The sequence below is a fragment of the Eurosta solidaginis genome, chromosome X (genome assembly GCF_040869045.1).
Source record: "Eurosta solidaginis isolate ZX-2024a chromosome X, ASM4086904v1, whole genome shotgun sequence".
Taxonomy (NCBI): Eukaryota; Metazoa; Arthropoda; class Insecta; order Diptera; family Tephritidae; genus Eurosta; species Eurosta solidaginis.
The window spans coordinates 179,842,897-179,861,899 of NC_090324.1; the positions used below are offsets into that span (position 1 = coordinate 179,842,897).

Here is a 19,003-nt window from a genome sequence, read left to right on the forward strand (position 1 = left end):
TTCGACCCTCTTGGCTGGCTGGCACCAGTGGTAATTGTAGCCAAGATTATACTGCAAAATATTTGGTTGGAAGGCACGGGTTGGGACGAAAACGTATCACAAACTACTCTAGATCGTTGGACCGCATTTATGCAAGAATACGGAAAAATCAAAGATATCCGCATACCGCGATGGGTTCATTTTACTCCAAAGGACAGCGTCGAAATACATGGATTCAGCGATGCTTCGGAAAAAGCATATGCAGCCACAGTTTTCCTGAGGGTTCAGACAAATGATCGAGTATTCACCAATCTGTTAATTGCAAAGACAAGAGTAGCCCCGGTCAAAACTATATCATTGCCACGGTTGGAACTCTGCGGCGCAGTCCTACTTGCAGAAATCATAGAGTCGGCCCTAGAAAATATGCAACTTTCCAATATTAAAGTAACCCTTTTGACAGATTCGACTATAGTACTGGCATGGATCCGAAAGCCCCCATGTTCGTGGTCAACGTTTGTGGCACATCGAATAACGAAAATCATCGACAAAGTTGGAGACAAAGTATGGCGGCATGTAGACTCCGCGTCAAATACTGCAGATTTGGCGAGCAGAGGTCTCCTCGCTTCGGATCTAATTGACAATCCTTTGTGGTGGCAGGGACCTTCTTGGCTACAAGAAGACAACGAAAATTGGCCAACACAAGAAGAGCATTATAACACAAATATCGAAGAAAAGAGGGTGAACGTTCATGCAATATTGGTCGAAAATAACTTTGATATTCTGGACAGGTTTTCCGATTTACCAAGGGCTTTGCGGGTTATATCCTATATTCTTCGGTTTTTCCAGAATTCGCACCCAACAACTAAAGCCTCCTTTAAAAGGGATTCTCATTCGATAGCTCCTGACGAAATAGAAAAAACTTTGAAATTGAAGTTAGGAAAGATAATAAATGGAAATAGTGAGATTTTACCCCAGGACCCATATATAGACGAAGAAGGCATTCTTCGAACTGGGGTGGCGGACTGGGGCATCCACAGACATGTCTCATAACGAAAGTCATCCCATTATCCTTCCTTACACTTGCAGGTTATCCAGACTTATAGTTCAATCCTCCCATAAGACCACCCTGCATGGAGGGAATCAGCTGATGCTACGTCATATCCGCACTCAGTACTGGATCCCACGCATTAAAATCATGATAAGGTCTGTTATCCACAACTGTAGGGTCTGTACTATTCACAGGAAGCGGACCCAAACGCAACTTATGGGGATCCTTCCGAAGGAGCGCACCACCTTTACGAGGGCCTTCACCAACACTGGGGTAGATTTCGCGGGACCATTCGATATAAAATCCTACCGAGGGAGGGGATGCCGAATTTCAAAGGGATATGTTTGTCTGTTCGTCTGCTTTTCCACAAAGCCATCCATCTAGAAGCGACAAACGACCTTAGTACCGGGTCCTTCCTAGCTGCCTTCGCCAGATTTGTATCCAGACGAGGCTGTCCGAAAAACGTTTACTCCGACAATGGTACTAACTTTGTCGGAGCTTCGCGATCTTTACGATCCGAGTTTAAAGCATTTCTGCGTGAAGCAAGGGACGGAACATTGAATAAATATAGCCATCACACTTTAGAATGGCATTTGATACCGCCAAGCGCTCCTCACATGGAAGGTTTGTGGGAAGCGGGGGTAAAAACTTTTAAGACCCATTTTAAAATGATCGCGTCCGATCATAAATATACCTTCGAAGAGCTAACAACCCTCTTATGTCGAATTGAGGCCTGCCTCAACCCTAGACCCCTCAGTCCCTCATCCAATGACCCCTCCGATCTGGAGCCGCTTACTCCAGGCCATTTTCTCGTGGGTGGACATCTTTTAGCCCCACCTGAACTCTATTGTAGTGAAAATCCTGCCTCAATCGTAAACCGATGGCAAAATATGAAAGCCCTTCATCAAACATTTTTCAAAAGATGGAAAACGGAATATCTCACCGAGATCCAGAAACGGTATAAGTGGAAACATCCGCAATCCAACTTAAAACCCGGGTACCTGGTCGTCATCAAGGAGGATAACCTACAACCGAATGAGTGGAGAATGGAGAGAATCGTCAACACACACCCAGGTTCCGATAACCGTGTACGTGTTGTTGACGTCCATACAATGAAAGGCCAAATTACGAGACCAATCGCGAAACTGGTACTACTTCCGCCCAACGACGAGAAAAATGAACTTTAATAGTCCATACTCCTCTATCCCAAACAACCCAGCTCTCGTTCATCCCGAACGAGGCCAACACACCGATAACCCAGCTCTCGTTCCCCGGAACGAGGCCATCACACCCTAACGCAGATAAACTACCTGCCACATACAATTGAATCAGCAATTGCAATCGGGAAACTGAATGGCATATAATTATACATTAAGATCACTTAACTCCAAAGGTGATTGGAAAACGATATTCAGTCCATTCTTTCCCTTGGTCTTTGTAAGTGAGGTTATACGACTATGTGGCAGGACTACAACCTTACATATTACTTTACACTATTTCCGAAGTTTATCATTAGTCAAGTTCTTTCCGTCATATTTACAAATACATTGTTCGAAAAACAGTGACAGAAGGAAGGACAAAAAAAAAAAAAACAAAAAATGTTTCCACCGGTCCCACCTTTTGCCAATAAACCTTCCAAGGTTTGAATACTAGCCTTCCATGATCCAATTACTATGTTCCCCAATGACGACAGAGATTTTGACACTCCCAAGTTTACAAATCTGAACGGGTTGCTTTACGAAGTAGGAAAAAGGGGGAAGAATTCAATCCTCCTCATGGAAAATTTTAGTAGAAAGGCACCTTAAGTAGTATATTAGTAGTGGCAATATATTTGTAAATGCCAACAGGTTTCAGAGGAAATAATTCATTTTCTAGTAAATATTTCGTGAATTGATAAAAGTTATGTTGCTTTAGAATTTTATCCAAAATACACTATATCAAAATTTTGTTTCAAAACCTCCCTATGTAAGCATAAGATCAATGTATTTTCACATAAGATGGAGTCGATGAAAGGCATTCTGAGATAGGGCGACAGAAGGGTTAAGCTTGGTGCGGTCCTGCCACGCAGGGAGTATTCAAATTTTGATTCTGAAATTTCGGAAAGCTTCTTCACGTTAAGTATTCATGGAAGTGTTCCGATTCCTCAAATTCTCAATGGAGATGAATGTTCCGAACATAAGAAATGCATAAGTTAGCATGGTCAAATGTACTCATATTTCGTTATGGCATATCTACTATTTACTAGTGACATTTTTATGTGAATCGGTTTACTGGCCGAGTATTTGACGTTGAACGATGAATTGGTTTAGGTTTCGTATGGTCTTAGGTTTACGCAAGTGCGCGATTCCTTAATGTCCGTGCTTTTCATAAAACCTATGTCCAGCCACACCAATAGATCTTGGCATGGTTAATAAATTCATCAAAAATTAAATAAGTGTGCTAAGGAGTTATTCAGTTCAGTATATATCGGTTATTCGTAAACTGATCGCTTTTTATTTCTACTACTAATATTTTGTCGAATAATCGGCATACCCATGGAAAGATCACCACAGATGACTGGAAAACAGTCTATATTGGTCTATATAGTCTCTCCCTATAGATACTAGATTCACAACCACTTGGTCGCAACATCAATAGTTCTCAAATGCACCAGAATTTAGGAAGTGCAATTGTCGTTACACGGTTGCGCATTTGTGTCTTTAATAGTTATTTATTGTAGGTACACACATTTGTATTTCGATTCTAACTCCAACAACTTAACAAATTTTAATTAAAAAATACATCATATCGGATTTCCGTTAAATTTCACTACTACCACCTAATCATTCTATGAGAGAAGCAAAAAATCGTTGCGGTGCATAAACTAAATTTCAGTGCTCTCTTTAATTCAAAATTACACAAAATATTTCAGTATTAAAGAAATATGAGTGATCCAAGGACACATTATGTTAGTTGAGATAGATGTATTTTGACGAAAGCGTTATGTCCATAACATTATGTGTAACAACCGTGTAAAATGTTACCTCTTAGCCGGAGCTTTGAATTTGACGCTTTCATACAACTATACATGAAATTTCATATATGTATACATGTAAGGTAGGGGTCCTCATTTGTCTCACTTATCCAGTCAGGTAAAGGTGTTAGTAGTTGATAAAAAGTGCCCGAGGCGTTTCAATCCACTTTTGGCTTCTAAAATGAAAAAAAAAAAATTCAGCGTTATTCCTATATTGGCTGAGATCCTAAAAGATTGTGCCAAACGAGGAACGAGCAGACGTAACCTCCAGTCCACCTTATGCATCATTTAAATCATCGTCAAACTTTAACTTACTTGGAGTTCCACCTTTTGTGTTAGAATAATTAATAAACGCCTGATCATGCTTAAAACGTCAAAGAACAAATGCAATGCATGCTGCACTACGTCACGATTGCCAGCGCGACATTTCTCCACAATGTTCTGGGTATCAAACACCACTTAGGCGGCCATTACAAACACACCGATATAGAGTTGGGCCACCTGAACAAAATATGATTGGAAAAACATACTGAAAAGGCTTAGTATTGCCATGGTGTTTATGACTCTGATTAAAAGTCCACCCAAAATAGGTATTTTCCACGTTCTGTTAATAATGCACCAATTTAGAGGGATAGTGGACAAACCCTTCATAGGGTGATAAGTCCAGACGATTAAAACAGGTATGCGCTCGAGGGTAGTTGTTAGTGTGCCCCCGTTTTCTATTGTAAACATTTGTGGACCGTTTGAGCCATACAACTCTTTAAAGCCATTCATTGGAACGCGTGATGTACCAGTCACAAATTGTAATAAACGCGAACGCATCTCATTTGAGAACGATAATACCGCACGCCAAAACCATTGAGTTATTATATGATTTTGATGATAGTCTCCCTTGTAAAAGTGTATTTTCACGCCAATCTTTAACATCAATATTTTGTATGCCACCCATCAGCAACTCCAATTCATGTTCATCAAATATTTTAATCAAATTTAGTGGAATTATTGAACCAAATCCATCTAAAAATGATGACATTTGTTCTTTGACTCGTGCAACAAAACGCATTCTATAACAAGTTTGATATGTTCATCTTTGTTTCCGTCAGTAACTTCAATATTAGAGCCACCTGGCTCTAATCGTGTTGACTCTTTTGGCCAACCGTGTGTTCATCTAATGAAAATGTCAATTCCAATTGTCTAGGAACATTCTCTTTTATCCACATTAATGAATTATAATACTCGGCATCAACTGATTCCATATCTTTTAAAGCGCTGGCCTTTTGCAGCACCATTTTATAAAATGGACGTATGAAAAACGCATCCAGCAATTTCCCATGATAAACAGCCATGCGAGCAATGCGACCAATGAATTTAAAATAACATAAATGTTCCTCCTGCCCAAACAGCTACCATTATTAATTTGTAAAGTATAGCTATCCATTGCTGAATACTCAAACAGTCCATAATACGGGTTAAACATTTCCTTCGATAATAAATGGAACCATTCCCTTGCAAGAATATACAGTATAAACCCGTTTCAAATTCTACCCATAACTTAGTTTTTAACAAATCTGTTATAGCCACATAGCTTATAATTCGATAGGCATCCTCCAAAATAGAACTGCACGTATTCGAATTGGACAAACAATTCTCCTCGCACTTTCCTTTTTTATGAAATTTTTGATTTCAAAGTAATCTCAGAGTATTTTTGTACAATTCGTTGGTTCTAGGTGTTTTCGTTTTTCTTGCCAAATCGGCATACATTAACCCCAATTCGTCCGGGCCAAAGGAAACTGGTGGAAGTTCCTGTGGCTTTGGTTAGAATATTGCTATATCGCGTTCAGTCAGTGGCTGAAATCCGGGTATATTACGAGCAAACTCTGCCTGAGCAAATTTTGTGTGGAATGCCGCCATCAGTGGCAAGGCTCAACAATTTCATAAATGTGCATTCGCTTGTTTAAAATATACTGATATGAATGTTGATTGTACTAATAATAACTGAAAATAAAAAGAGCAATTCATTAATCAAAATATAACCAAATCTACGAGTATACTCACAGCCGCGTGTTAGGTTAGGTTAGGTTGGGTGGTAGCTTCCCTGATAGGGGAAGCTCACTTGGACAACATGACGGTCCGTTGTGATACCACATATAATAAACTAAACTAACGGTGACGTAGATATAACTACTTAAAGAATCGTTGGGTAGCAACGATAAAGTTCCGAATGATCCCGATCTCAACCTTGGAGCTCCTCGGGAGATCCAAGTGAGTCACGACCGAAATACTTTCGCCTAGTTCTGGCAAAAGCTGGCCAGTCAAGCATAAAGTGATTTGGTGATTCCACCTCATCATCCTCCATACAGCTGCATCAGGATGGAGTTTCCAATATATTGAGACGTACCGCATGGATACCCATGGGACAGTGCCCTGTCAAAATCCCAATGACCATTGATAGGTGAGCCTTAGTGAACCCAATTATTTCAGCAGACCTCCTGCCATCCACTTTCGGCCAGAAAGGTCTTGATACCCTGCAAGACGTAGTGTCCGCCCAACGTTTGCTGAGCTGACTCGAGGCCCAGCTATGGAAGAGCAATCCACAAGTGGGGAGTGGAATCCCGAAATCCCTACAGCCATCTTCATCCGGTTCAGTTGTAACGATTCGGGCTAAGAGATCCCCTTGACAGTTACCCGGAGTATCACTATGGCCCGGGAGACCTCGCATCCAATGGCAGCAGATATCTTGCGAAATTTTATGTACGTTGAGGACGTACTCACCGGTGGACACAGCATCGAAACTGCGATAAGGGCAAGGGATCAGATATCATCGGCACTGCAATCGGCAGGTTTCCCATTGCGAAAATGGACGTCCAACTGCAAGAAAATTCTGCAGGGTATACCAAATCAGCATTTATTAACAGAGGACTTCCTAGAGTTTGAAGGTACTAGTACGGTTAAAGCTCTTGGCATTAGGTGGAACGCGCATTCCGACCTATTCTATTTTACTGCTAAACCTTTTGAAAACAGCGATGCCATCACAAAAAGGGCTACACTTTCTGCGATTGCAAAGCTGTTCGACCCTCTTGGCTGGCTGGCACCAGTGGTAATTGTAGCCAAGATTTTAATGCAAAATATTTGGTTGGAAGGCACGGGTTGGGACGAAGACGTATCACAAACTACTCTAGATCGTTGGACCGCATTTACGCAAGAATACGGAAAAATCAAAGATATCCGCATACCGCGATGGGTGCATTTTACTCCAAAGGACAGCGTCGAAATACATGGATTCAGCGATGCTTCGGAAAAAGCATATGCAGCCACTGTTTTCCTGAGGGTTCAGACAAATGATCGAGTATTCACCAATCTGTTAATTGCAAAGACAAGAGTAGCCCCGGTCAAAACTATATCATTGCCACGGTTGGAACTCTGCGGCGCAGTCCTACTTGCAGAAATCATAGAGTCGGCCCTAGAAAATATGCAACTTTCCAATATTAAAGTAACCCTTTGGACAGATTCGACTATAGTACTGGCATGGATCCGAAAGCCCCCATGTTCGTGGTCAACGTTTGTGGCACATCGAATAACGAAAATCATCGACAAAGTTGGAGACAAAGTATGGCGGCATGTAGACTCCGCGTCAAATACTGCAGATTTGGCGAGCAGAGGTCTCCTCGCTTCGGATCTAATTGACAATCCTTTGTGGTGGCAGGGACCTTCTTGGCTACAAGAAGACAACGAAAATTGGCCAACACAAGAAGAGCATTATAACACAAATATCGAAGAAAAGAGGGTGAACGTTCATGCAATATTGGTCGAAAATAACTTTGATATTCTGGACAGGTTTTCCGATTTACCAAGGGCTTTGCGGGTTATATCCTATATTCTTCGGTTTTTCCAGAATTCGCACCCAACAACTAAAGCCTCCTTTAAAAGGGAATCTCATTCGATAGCTCCTGACGAAATAGAAAAAACAACACAAATATTGATAACAATACGCCAAAGGCAACATTATCAAGAATAGTACGCAAAATTTGAAGTTAGGAAAGCTAATAAATGGTAAGAGTGAGATTTTACCCCTGGACCCATGTATAGACGAAGAAGGCATTATTCGAACTGGGGGGCGGACTGGGGCATCCACAGACATGTCTCATAACGAAAGTCATCCCATTATCCTTCCTTACACTTGCAGGTTACCCAGACTTATAGTTCAATCCTCCCATAAGACCACCCTGCATGGAGGGAATCAGCTGATGCTACGTCATATCCGCACTCAGTACTGGATCCCACGCGTTAAAATCATGATAAGGTCTGTTATCCACAAATGTAGGGTCTGTACTATTCACAGGAAGCGGACCCAAACGCAACTTATGGGGATCCTTCCGAAGGAGCGCATCACCTTTACGAGGGCCTTCACCAGCACTGGGGTAGATTTCGCGGGACCATTCGATATAGAATCCTACCGAGGGAGGGGATGCCGAATTTCAAAGGGATATGTTTGTCTGTTCGTCTGCTTTTCGACAAAGCCATTCATCTAGAAGCGACAAACGGCCTTAGTACCGGGTCCTTCCTAGCTGCCTTCGCCAGATTTGTATCCAGACGAGGCTGTCCGAAAAACGTTTACTCCGACAATGGTACTAACTTTGTCGGAGCTTCGCGATCTTTACGATCCGAGTTTAAAACATTTCTGCGCGAAGCAAGGGACGGAACAATGGTCAAATATAGCCATCACACTTTAGAATGCATTTTATACCGCCAAGCGCTCCTCACATGGGAGGTTTGTGGGAAGCGGGGGTAAAAAGTTTTAAGACCCATTTTAAAATGATCGCGTCCTATCATAAATATACTTTCGAAGAGCTTATAACCCTCTTATGTCGAATTGAGGCCTGCCTCAACTGTAGACCTCTCAGTCCCTCATCCAATGACCCCTCCATCCTGGAGCCATTTTCTCGTGGGTGGACATTTTTAGCCCCATCTGAACTCTATTGTAGTGAAAATCCTGCCTCAATCGTAAGCCGATGGCAAAAGATGAAAGCCCTTCATCAAACATTTTGCAAAAGATGGAAATCGGAATATCTCACCGAGATCCAGAAACGGTATAAGTGGAAACATCCACAATCCAACTTAAAACCCGGGTATCTGGTCGTCATCAAGGAGGATAACCTACAACCGAATGAGTGAAGAATGGGGAGAATCGTCAACACACACCCAGGTTCCGATAACCGTGTACGTGTTGTTGACGTCCATACAATGAAGGGACAAATTACGAGACCAATCGCAAAACTGGTACTACTTCTGCCCAACGACGAGAAAAATTAACTTTAATAGTCCATACTCCTCTATCCCAAACAACCCAGCTCTCGTTCACCTCGAACGAGGCCAACACACCGATAACCCAGCTCTCGTTCCCCGGAACGAGGCCATCACACCCTAACGCAGATAAACTACCTGCCACATACAATTGAATCAGCAATTGCAATCGGGAAACTGAATGGCATATAATTATACATCAAGATCACTTAGAGCAAGCACATAACTCCTTACATATTACTTTACACAATTTCCGAAGTTTATCATTAGTCAAGTTCTTTCCGTCATATTTACAAATACATTGTTCGAAAAACAGCGATAGAGGGAAGGACAAACCTTACATATTACTTTACACTATTTCCGAAGTTTATCATTAGTCAAGTTCTTTCCGTCATATTTACAAATACATTGTTCGAAAAACAGTGATGGAGGGAAGGACAAACAAAAAAACAAAAAATGTTTCCACCGGTCCCACCTTTTGCCAATAAACCTTCCAAGGTTTGAATACTAGCCTTCCATGATCCAATTACTATGTTCCCCAATGACGACAGAGATTTTGACACTCCCAAGTTTACAAATCTGAACGGGTTGCTTTACGAAGTAGGAAAAAGGGGGAAGAATTCAATCCTCCTCATGGAAAATTTTAGTTGAAAGGCACCTTAAGTAGTATATTAGTAGTGGCAATATATTTGTAAATGCCAACAGGTTTCAGAGGAAATAATTCATTTTCTAGTAAATATTTCGTGAATTGATAAAAGCTATGTTGGTTTAGAATTTTATACAAAATACACTATATCAAAATTTTGTTTCATAACCTCCCTATGTAAGCATAAGATCAATGCATATTCACATAAGATGGAGTCGATGAAAGGCATTCTGAGATAGGCCGACAGAAGGGTTAAGCTTGGTGCGGTCCTGCTACGCAGGGAGTATTCAAATTTTGATTCTGAAATTTCGGAAAGCTTCACGTTAAGTAATTATGGAAGTGTTCCGATTCCTCAAATTCTCAATGGAGATGAATGTTCCGAACATAAGAAATGCATAAGTTAGCATGGTCAAATGTACTCATATTTCGTTATGGCATATCTACTATTTACTAGTGACATTTTTATGTGAATCGGTTTACTGGCCGATTATTTGACGTTGAACGATGAATTGGTTTAGGTTTCGTATGGTCTTAGGTTTACGCAAGTGCGCGATTCCTTAATGTCCGTGCTTTTCATAAAACCTATGTCCAGCCACACCAATAGATATTGGCATGGTTAATAAATTCATCAAAAAATTAAATAAGTGTGCTAAGGAGTTATTCAGTTCAGTATATATCGGTTATTCGTAAACTGATCGCTTTTTATTTCTACTACTAATATTTTTTTCGAATAATCGGCATACCCATGGAAAGATCACCACAGATGACTGGAAAACAGTCTATATTGGTCTATGTAGTCTCTCCCTATAGATACTAGATTCGCAACCACTTGGTCACAACATCAATAGTTCTCAAATGCACCAGAATTTAGGAAGTGCAATTGTCGTTACACGGTTGCGCATTTGTGTTTTTAATAGTTATTTATTGTAGGTACACACATTTGTATTTCGATTCTCACTCCAACAACTTAACAAATTTTAATTAAAAAATACATCATATCGGATTTCCGTTAAATTTCACTACTACCACCTAATCATTCTATGAGAGAAGCAAAAAATCGTTGCGGTGCATAAAGTAAATTTCATTGCTCTCTTTAATTCAAAATTACACAAAATATTTCAGTATTAAAGAAATATGAGTGATCCAAGGACACATTATGTTAGTTGAGATAGATGTATTTTGACGAAAGCGTTATGTCCATAACATTATGTGTAACAACCGTGTAAAATGTTACCTCTTAGCCGGAGCTTTGAATTTGACGCTTTCATACAACTATACATGAAATTTCATATATGTATACATGTAAGCTAGGGGTCCTCATTTGTCTCACTTATCCAGTCAGGTAAAGGTGTTAGTAGTTGATAAAAAGTGCCCGAGGCGTTTCAATCCACTTTTGGCTTCTAAAATGAAAAAAAAAATTCCGCGTTTTTCCTATATTTCCTGAGATCCTAAATGATTGTGCCAAACGACGAACGAGCAGACGTAACCTCCAGTCCACCTTGTGCATCATTTAAATCATCGTCAAACTTTAACTTACTTGGAGTTCCACCTTTTGTGTTAGAATAATTAATAAACGCCTGATCATGCTGAAAACGTCAAAGAACAAATCCAATGCATGCTGCACTACGTCACGATTGCCAGCGCGACATTTCTCCACAATGTTCTGGGTATCAAACATCACTTAGGCGGCTATTACAAACACACCGATATAGAGTTGGGCCACCTGAACAAAATGTGATTGGAAAAACATATTGAAAAGGCTTAGTATTGCCATGGTGTTTATGACTCTGATTAAAAGTCCAGCCAAAATAGGTATTTTCCACGTTCTGCTAATAATGCACCAATTGAGTGGGATAGTGGACATAACCTTCATAGGGTGATAAGTCCAGACGATTAAAACAGGTATGCGCTCGAGGATAGTTGTTAGATGTGCCCCCGTTTTCTATTGTAAACATTTGTGGACCGTTTGAGCCATACAACTCTTTAAAGACATTCATTGGAACGCGTGATGTACCAGTCACAAATTGTAATAAACGCGAACGCATCTCGTTTGAGAACGATAATACCGCACGCCAAAACCATTGAGTTATTATATGATTTTGATGATAGTCTCCCTTGTAAAGGTGTATTTTCACGCCAATCTTTATCATCAATATTTTGTATGCCACCCATCAGCAACTCCAATTCATGTTCATCAAATATTTTAATCAAATTTAGTGGAATTATTGAACCAAATCCATCTAAAAATGATGACATTTGTTCTTTGACTCGTGCAACAAAACGCATTCTATTACAATTTTAATATGTTCATCTTTATTTCCGTCAGTAACTTCAATATTAGAGTCACCTGGCTTTAGATCGTGTTGACTCTTTTGGTCAACCGTGGGTTCATCTAATGAAAATGTCAATTCCAATTGTCTAGGATCATTCTCTTTTCTCCACATTAATGAATTATAATACTCGGCATCAACTGATTCCATATCTTTTAAATCGCTGGCCTTTTGCAGCATCATTTTATAAAATGGACGTATGAAAAACGCATCCAGCAATTTCCCATGATAAACAGCCATGCGAGCAAGGCGACCAATGAATTCAAAATAACTTTAATGTTCCTCCTTGCCCAATCCGCTGCCATTATTAGTTTGTAAAGTACAGTTATCCATTGCTGAATACTCAAACAGTCCATAATACGGGTTAAACATTTCCTTCTATAATAAATGGAACCATTCCCTTGTAAGAATATATAGTATAAACCCGTTTCACCCTCAAATTACAGACAGAGCTTTTAATTCGATAGGCATCCTCCAAAATAGAACTGCGACGTATTCGAATTGGACAAACAATTCTCCTCGCATTTTCCTTTTTTATGAAATTTTTGATTTCAAAGTAATCTCAGAGTATTTTTGTACAATTCGTTGGTTCTAGGTGTTTTCGTTTTTCTTGCCAAATCGGCATACATTAACCCCAATTCGTCCGGGCCAAAGGAAACTGGTGGAAGTTCCTGTGGCTTTGGTTAGAATATTGCTATATCGCGTTCAGTCAGTGGCTGAAATCCGGGTATATTACGAGCAAACTCTGCCTGAGCAAATTTTGTGTGGAATGCCGCCATCAGTGGCAAGGCTCAACAATTTCATAAATGTGCATTCGCTTGTTTAAAATATACTGATATGAATGTTCATTGTACTAATAATAACTGAAAATAAAAAGAGCAATTCATTAATAAAAATATAACCAAATCTACGAGTATACTCACCGCCGCGTGTTAGGTTAGGTTAGGTTGGGTGGTAGCTTCCCTGATAGGGGAAGCTCACTTGGACAACATGACGGTCCGTTGTGATACCACATATAATAAACTAAACTAACGGTGAAGTAGATATAACTACTTAAAGAATCGTTGGGTAGCAACGATAAAGTTCTGAATGATCCCGATCTCAACCTTGGATAGCTCTTCGGGAGATCCAAGTGAGTCACGACCGAAATACTTTCGCCTAGTTCTGGCAAAAGCTGGGCAGTCAAGCATAAAGTGCTTTGGTGATTCCACCTCATCATCCTCCATACGGCTGCAGCAGGATGGAGTTTCCAATATATTGAGACGTACCGCATGGATACCCATGGGACAGTGCCCTGTCAAAACCCCAATGACCATTGATAGGTGAGCCTTAGTGAACCCAATTATTTCAGCAGACCTGCCATCCACTTTCGGCCAGAAAGATCTTGATACCCTGCAAGACGTAGTGTTCGCCCAACGTTTGCTGAGCTGACTCGAGGCCCAGCTATGGAAGAGCAATCCACAGGTGGGGAGCGGAATCCCGAAATCCCTACATCCATCTTCATCCGGTTCAGTTGTACCGATTCGGGCTAAGAGATCCGCTTGACAGTTACCCGGAATATCACTATGGCCCGGGACCCAGATAATCTTAATTGTAAAATAATTCGATGCAATCGCAAGCGAGGTCAGGCACTCCCAGACCACCCTCGATCGCATTGTAGTTGAGCTCAAGGCCTTTATAGCCGCTTGGCTATCAGAGTAGATGTTAAATTCCCTAACCGTAGTAGCGCTGGATAGCATTTCATCCACCGCATCCTTAATCGCAGCAACTTCCGCTTGGAATACACTGCAGCGATCAGCCAACTTAAACTTGCGGCTTACATTTAGCTCTTGACAAAAGACCCCCCGCCAACCTTTCCGTCCAACTTCGACCCATCCGTGAACAAGTTAACCGGTCCCATGCCCCAGATAATTCCTCTTCTCCACTCCTCCCTCGGGGGAATGACTGGGGTGAAGGTTGTATAGGGAGCGGCCACCGGCATGCAATAGTCCGTCCTGTCCGGGATAAAGTCGAAACTAGTAAGAAGGCTAGAGTGTCCGAAATCAGAAAGCATATAACCCATATCACGATGCCTGACCAACGACCGGGCCGCGGCTGCCTTTCCCGCAATATCTACTGGATGTATATTCTGCATGAAATTCAGTGCCAAGGTAGGTGTTGTTCTCATAGCGCCACTGATACCAATAAGCGCCGTCCGTTGCACTGACACTAACATTTTGGAGGTGCTCGCCGTGTCCAGTGCTTTCCACTAGACCAGCACCCCAAGGAGCAGAATCGGTTTGACCAACATCTCATAAAGCCAGTGTACTACTCCTGGCGAGAGCCCCCATCTCTTTCCGATAACCCCCCTGCAGCAGTACAAGGCAACTGCGGCCTTCCTGGCCCTATCTTCCACATTGGGCCTCCAGGACAGCTTCTTGTCCAGAACAATTCCCAAATATTTAACCCTGTCAGTAAGTACCAACGGTACCCCTCCAATCGAAGGAGTTCTGAAGTCGGGTATCTTATATCTCCTTGTAAAAAGAACCAATTCTGTTTTTCCCTGGTTGACCGCCAATCCACATGATTCAGCCCACCTAGCCACAGTATCCAGGTAGCCCTGCAGAACATCGCGCAGGGTGCCCAGAAATTTGCCCCTGACTAGGATAGCGACGTCATCTGCATAGGCAACCACCCGACAACCATTGGCTTCCAGCTCCACAAGAAGCTCCTTGACTACCACAACCCAGAGCAGAGGAGATAGGACACCCCCTGTGGCGTGCCCCTGCACACCTTCCTCCTAATTATGGCCCCTCCCCACTCCGTTGCGACAATTCTGCCGCATAGAAGTTTGCTAATAAATTCAACCAGAGCCGCTACGACTCCTAAACCCACCAGAGCTCTTTCGATTGCCCCCGGTAAGACATTGTTAAAAGCCCCCTCGGGCACCCAGAGCATACTCTTTATGTTCTAGAGACCCCTCTATTTGCTTTACAATCGAATGGAGAGCCGTTTCCGTCGATCTGCCTTTGCAGTACGCATGCTGTGAGGCCGACAGTAACCCCCAGGTATCCTTTCCCGTAGGTACAGGTCAATCAGCTGCTCAAACGTCTTAAGAAGAAACGACGAGAGACTGATTGGCCTGAAATCCTTAGGTGACACATGAGAGCTCTTGCCGGCCTTCGGAATGAAGATGACCCTAAAAGTGTGCCACGACTTAGGAATATAGTTAAGCCTGAGGCAGTTAGTGTAGATGATGGCCAACCAGCGACAGGAAGTCCATAAAGGCCTTTTGGAGTTGCGCAGGAATGATACCATCCGGGCCGGGTGACTTATAGGGCTTGAACGAATTTATAGCCCAGGATATTTGACTTTCCCGTAGTGGGATGGCAGGCATTTCTGCATGGCCAACAACCGCCGACCAAGCAAGCGAAGATCTCTGTGCAACTGGGACATTGGGAAAATTATTGTCCAGTAAAAGTCTCAGAGACTCCTCGCTACTCATCGACCAGTCCCTATCATCATCTCTCAGATACCCCCGAGGGGCGGGATTCCTAGAGAGTATTTTTCTAATCCTCGTGGATTCATTGCAGCCCTCTACGTTTTCGCAGAAGCTTCGCCATGAATCTCGCTTGGCTATCCTTATTTCATATTTATAAATCCCCAGACTCACCTTATAGAGCTCCCAGTCCGGTCGGGCTAGCACCTTAATGGTGCTGTGTTACCGGAGCGTATCGGATCTGTGTCCGACAAAGGACCATCACATCGATAACACTCCCCAAAGCCTTCGGGGAGTAACCTAATCGCTAAAACAACAACAACAACAGGCAGACCGTGGTTACGTCAGCATTGCTGAAATTAGAGAGAATAAAAGCTTTAAATTCCTTTTTAATAAGCACACAGGATCTATGCCTACCTGCCTCCCCATGCACCAAGGTGTTGAATTTTCCTGTCCTTAATTCAGAAATTTTTCCGCCGTTACTACTCAGCCACGGCTTCTGGACAAGGACTATATCCACTCCGCCTTTCTCTAGACAGAGCAACAAGTTTGCGGAAACCGCCTTAGAATGCTGAAGATTGATTTGACGGATTTCCATCAACACCGCCCTTCTTCTTCTGAACCCCATCCTTGGCGGCTTCGCCCTCGGAGACTAGGAGATCCTCCTCCCCCCCAAACAGACGACTTACACTGATGACGGATCCCGCCATCGATGATTCGCCCTCGGAGGCTAGGAGCTCCTCCTTTGCCCTATCAGCCAGACGACTAGCACTGATGACAGATCCCGCTATTGACGGGACGTGCAACAACCACATGCAACAACCACAAGGCTCTCGTTCGGAAACGTCAAGCACCTACAAGCTTCAGGGGCGGCCGACTCCGGGTTACTCTAGTGGCATCAACCATAACGCGATCACTTATCCCCATTACGCCGACGGCAATAGTCCGCATTGAAGCCGGAGGCCGTTTTCATTTGGTCCGCGCCCTTTTAGGCGCGTGCTCTCACACCCAATATAGATATTTTGTAATTTTCAAAGCGCATACTCTTATATATAAGTAAATATTGCACGGAACTAAAAACCACGCACTTTACTTAATTATTACCTTTCTCTTTCCACAGGAGAGCGCAAGGTGAGACGAATCAGACAGCGTCTGCACCTGCACATCGACGCATCGCCTTACGGGACGTGCGATGACGTGGCGTTCCTCCATTTCTATTTTTTTTCTTTGTTGCTTACGGCAAGGGGCCGGTATTTTTAGGTCACAGACCTAAATATATCTACCCCCCCCCCCCCCCCCCCCCCCCCCCCCCTCGTAACATAATTCACTGCCACCCATACATGATTGCAGTCACTAGCACACAGGCATGTGTGAGTGGTATTACGTATGTGTATTTTACATTTACCGCTGTGAGCCCGCGGTATAGCAACTTCGTTGCCGGGAAACACAACGAAGGTGCTGTATCGCGGGTTAATAGGTTTTGTTGCAAAGAGGTTGGTCTTTTTTCAATCCAGCAGCCAGCGAAGCTACACGGTGTCATCTCACGTCACGTAAGTGCTAATTTTTTTGTAAGCCATACTTTTATATTCACAACTTTTGTTAAAGAAATCTCTCTTAACACTTGTTGGTTTTTTCCCTCAAAATATTTTAATAAACAAGCTTTATATATTGCCAGTGAATTAATCGAACTGCTTTTGGTGTTTTTATTTCATTTCTTCCTTTTTATTCCGCCTAAATAATCCACGAACAAATACGTGGGTGCGCGCCGTTGCCACCACGCTTTTGTACAATCTGGGAGCAGCTTAAACTCCTTGAACTCGCTGACCACAGTTGCCACATACCAGGCCAGACTGACATAGTCATTGGCAGCGAAATACTTCCACAAATTTTACTGGTAGGTATAAAAAAGGTGTGCGGTAGCATACTTGCGCAACACACCATTTTTGGTTGGATCCTCAGTGGTCCAGTAACTGAAAATTGTGTGTCATTCTCGACATAAGTCCAAGCGTCAAACGAGACACTCAGTTGTTAACTGAGAAAATTTTGGGAAGAGAAGGAAATTCCAGAACCTCCACAGATATCCCCAGAGGATCAAGCGTGTAAACAGATATATGCAACGACCACGACACGTGCACCAAACGGTCGATACATTGTTTGACTTCCATTCAAGGAAGAGTTTCCTCAAAAACTCTCTCTCGGCAAATCCCGCCCGTCTCCCCTACAGAAGTTTTTCAGTATGGAGTGATCGCTTTAGAAAAAGGGGGAGTTAGATACAATGTACAACAATGTGTTGCAAAAATATCTCGACCTTGATCATATGGAATCTATCGACCCATGCGAAATAACTTAGAATGACAACGTCTTCTCGTTCTACTTGCCACATCATGCGGTAGTCAAACCAGATAAAGTCACCGCCATAGTTCGTGTGGTTTTCAACGCCTCTAAAAATCTATGTCAGGCAAATCCCTGAATGACGTGTTATACAAAGGTCCAACTCTCCAACCAGATCTCATGCTACTAATCCTACAGTGGCGCATGCATAAGTATGTGTTCAAAGGAGAAATTGAAACAATGTACCATCAGATCCTCATACACGAGACGCAAACATATGTCGACGACATTCTCTCAGGAAGTCATACCATCGATAACGCCACTGAATCACTCGTTCCAGTGATAAAATCCCTTAAATCAGCTGGTTTCATATTAAAGAAATTAACGGCTAATCACCCAGCCATATTGTAACAGTTTCCGAAGAAGGATCTTCTAGACTCCACCAAATTTGAGAGCACTTCCAATACCAAAACTCTTGGCATTCGATGGAACGCGCTCACGGATAAATTTTCATACACCATTCTGCCGGAACCCACCCAAAATGCGGTCTCAAAGCGACAGATTTTATCTTCTGTTGCAAAACTTTTTGACCCGGCAGGATGGCTGTCGCCAGCTATGATCCAGGCCAAGATGCTTCTTCAAAATGCGGTCACAAAGCGACAAATTTTATCTTCTGTTGCAAAACTTTTTGACCCGACAGGATGGCTGTCGCCAGTTATGATCCAGGCCAAGATGCTTCTCCAAGAAATCTGGCTGGATTGCAGCGATTGGGATGAAAGCGCCAAGCCCGCAACATTGTCAAAATGGCAACATTTCGCAGAAAATATGCCAGCCATCTTCCACATCGAAATCTCTCGATGGGTTAATTGCGCAGAGA

General features: G+C 42.5%; 2 pseudogenes; both read right to left on the bottom strand.

Moving 5' to 3' along the window:
* Positions 1-4,647: 4,647 nt before the first annotated feature.
* LOC137235298 (E3 ubiquitin-protein ligase Nedd-4-like) lies at positions 4,648-11,665 on the bottom strand (annotated as a pseudogene).
* A 151-nt stretch (positions 11,666-11,816) lies between these two features.
* On the bottom strand, positions 11,817-18,497 carry LOC137235299 (E3 ubiquitin-protein ligase Nedd-4-like; annotated as a pseudogene).
* Between the last annotated feature and the right edge of the window lie 506 nt (positions 18,498-19,003).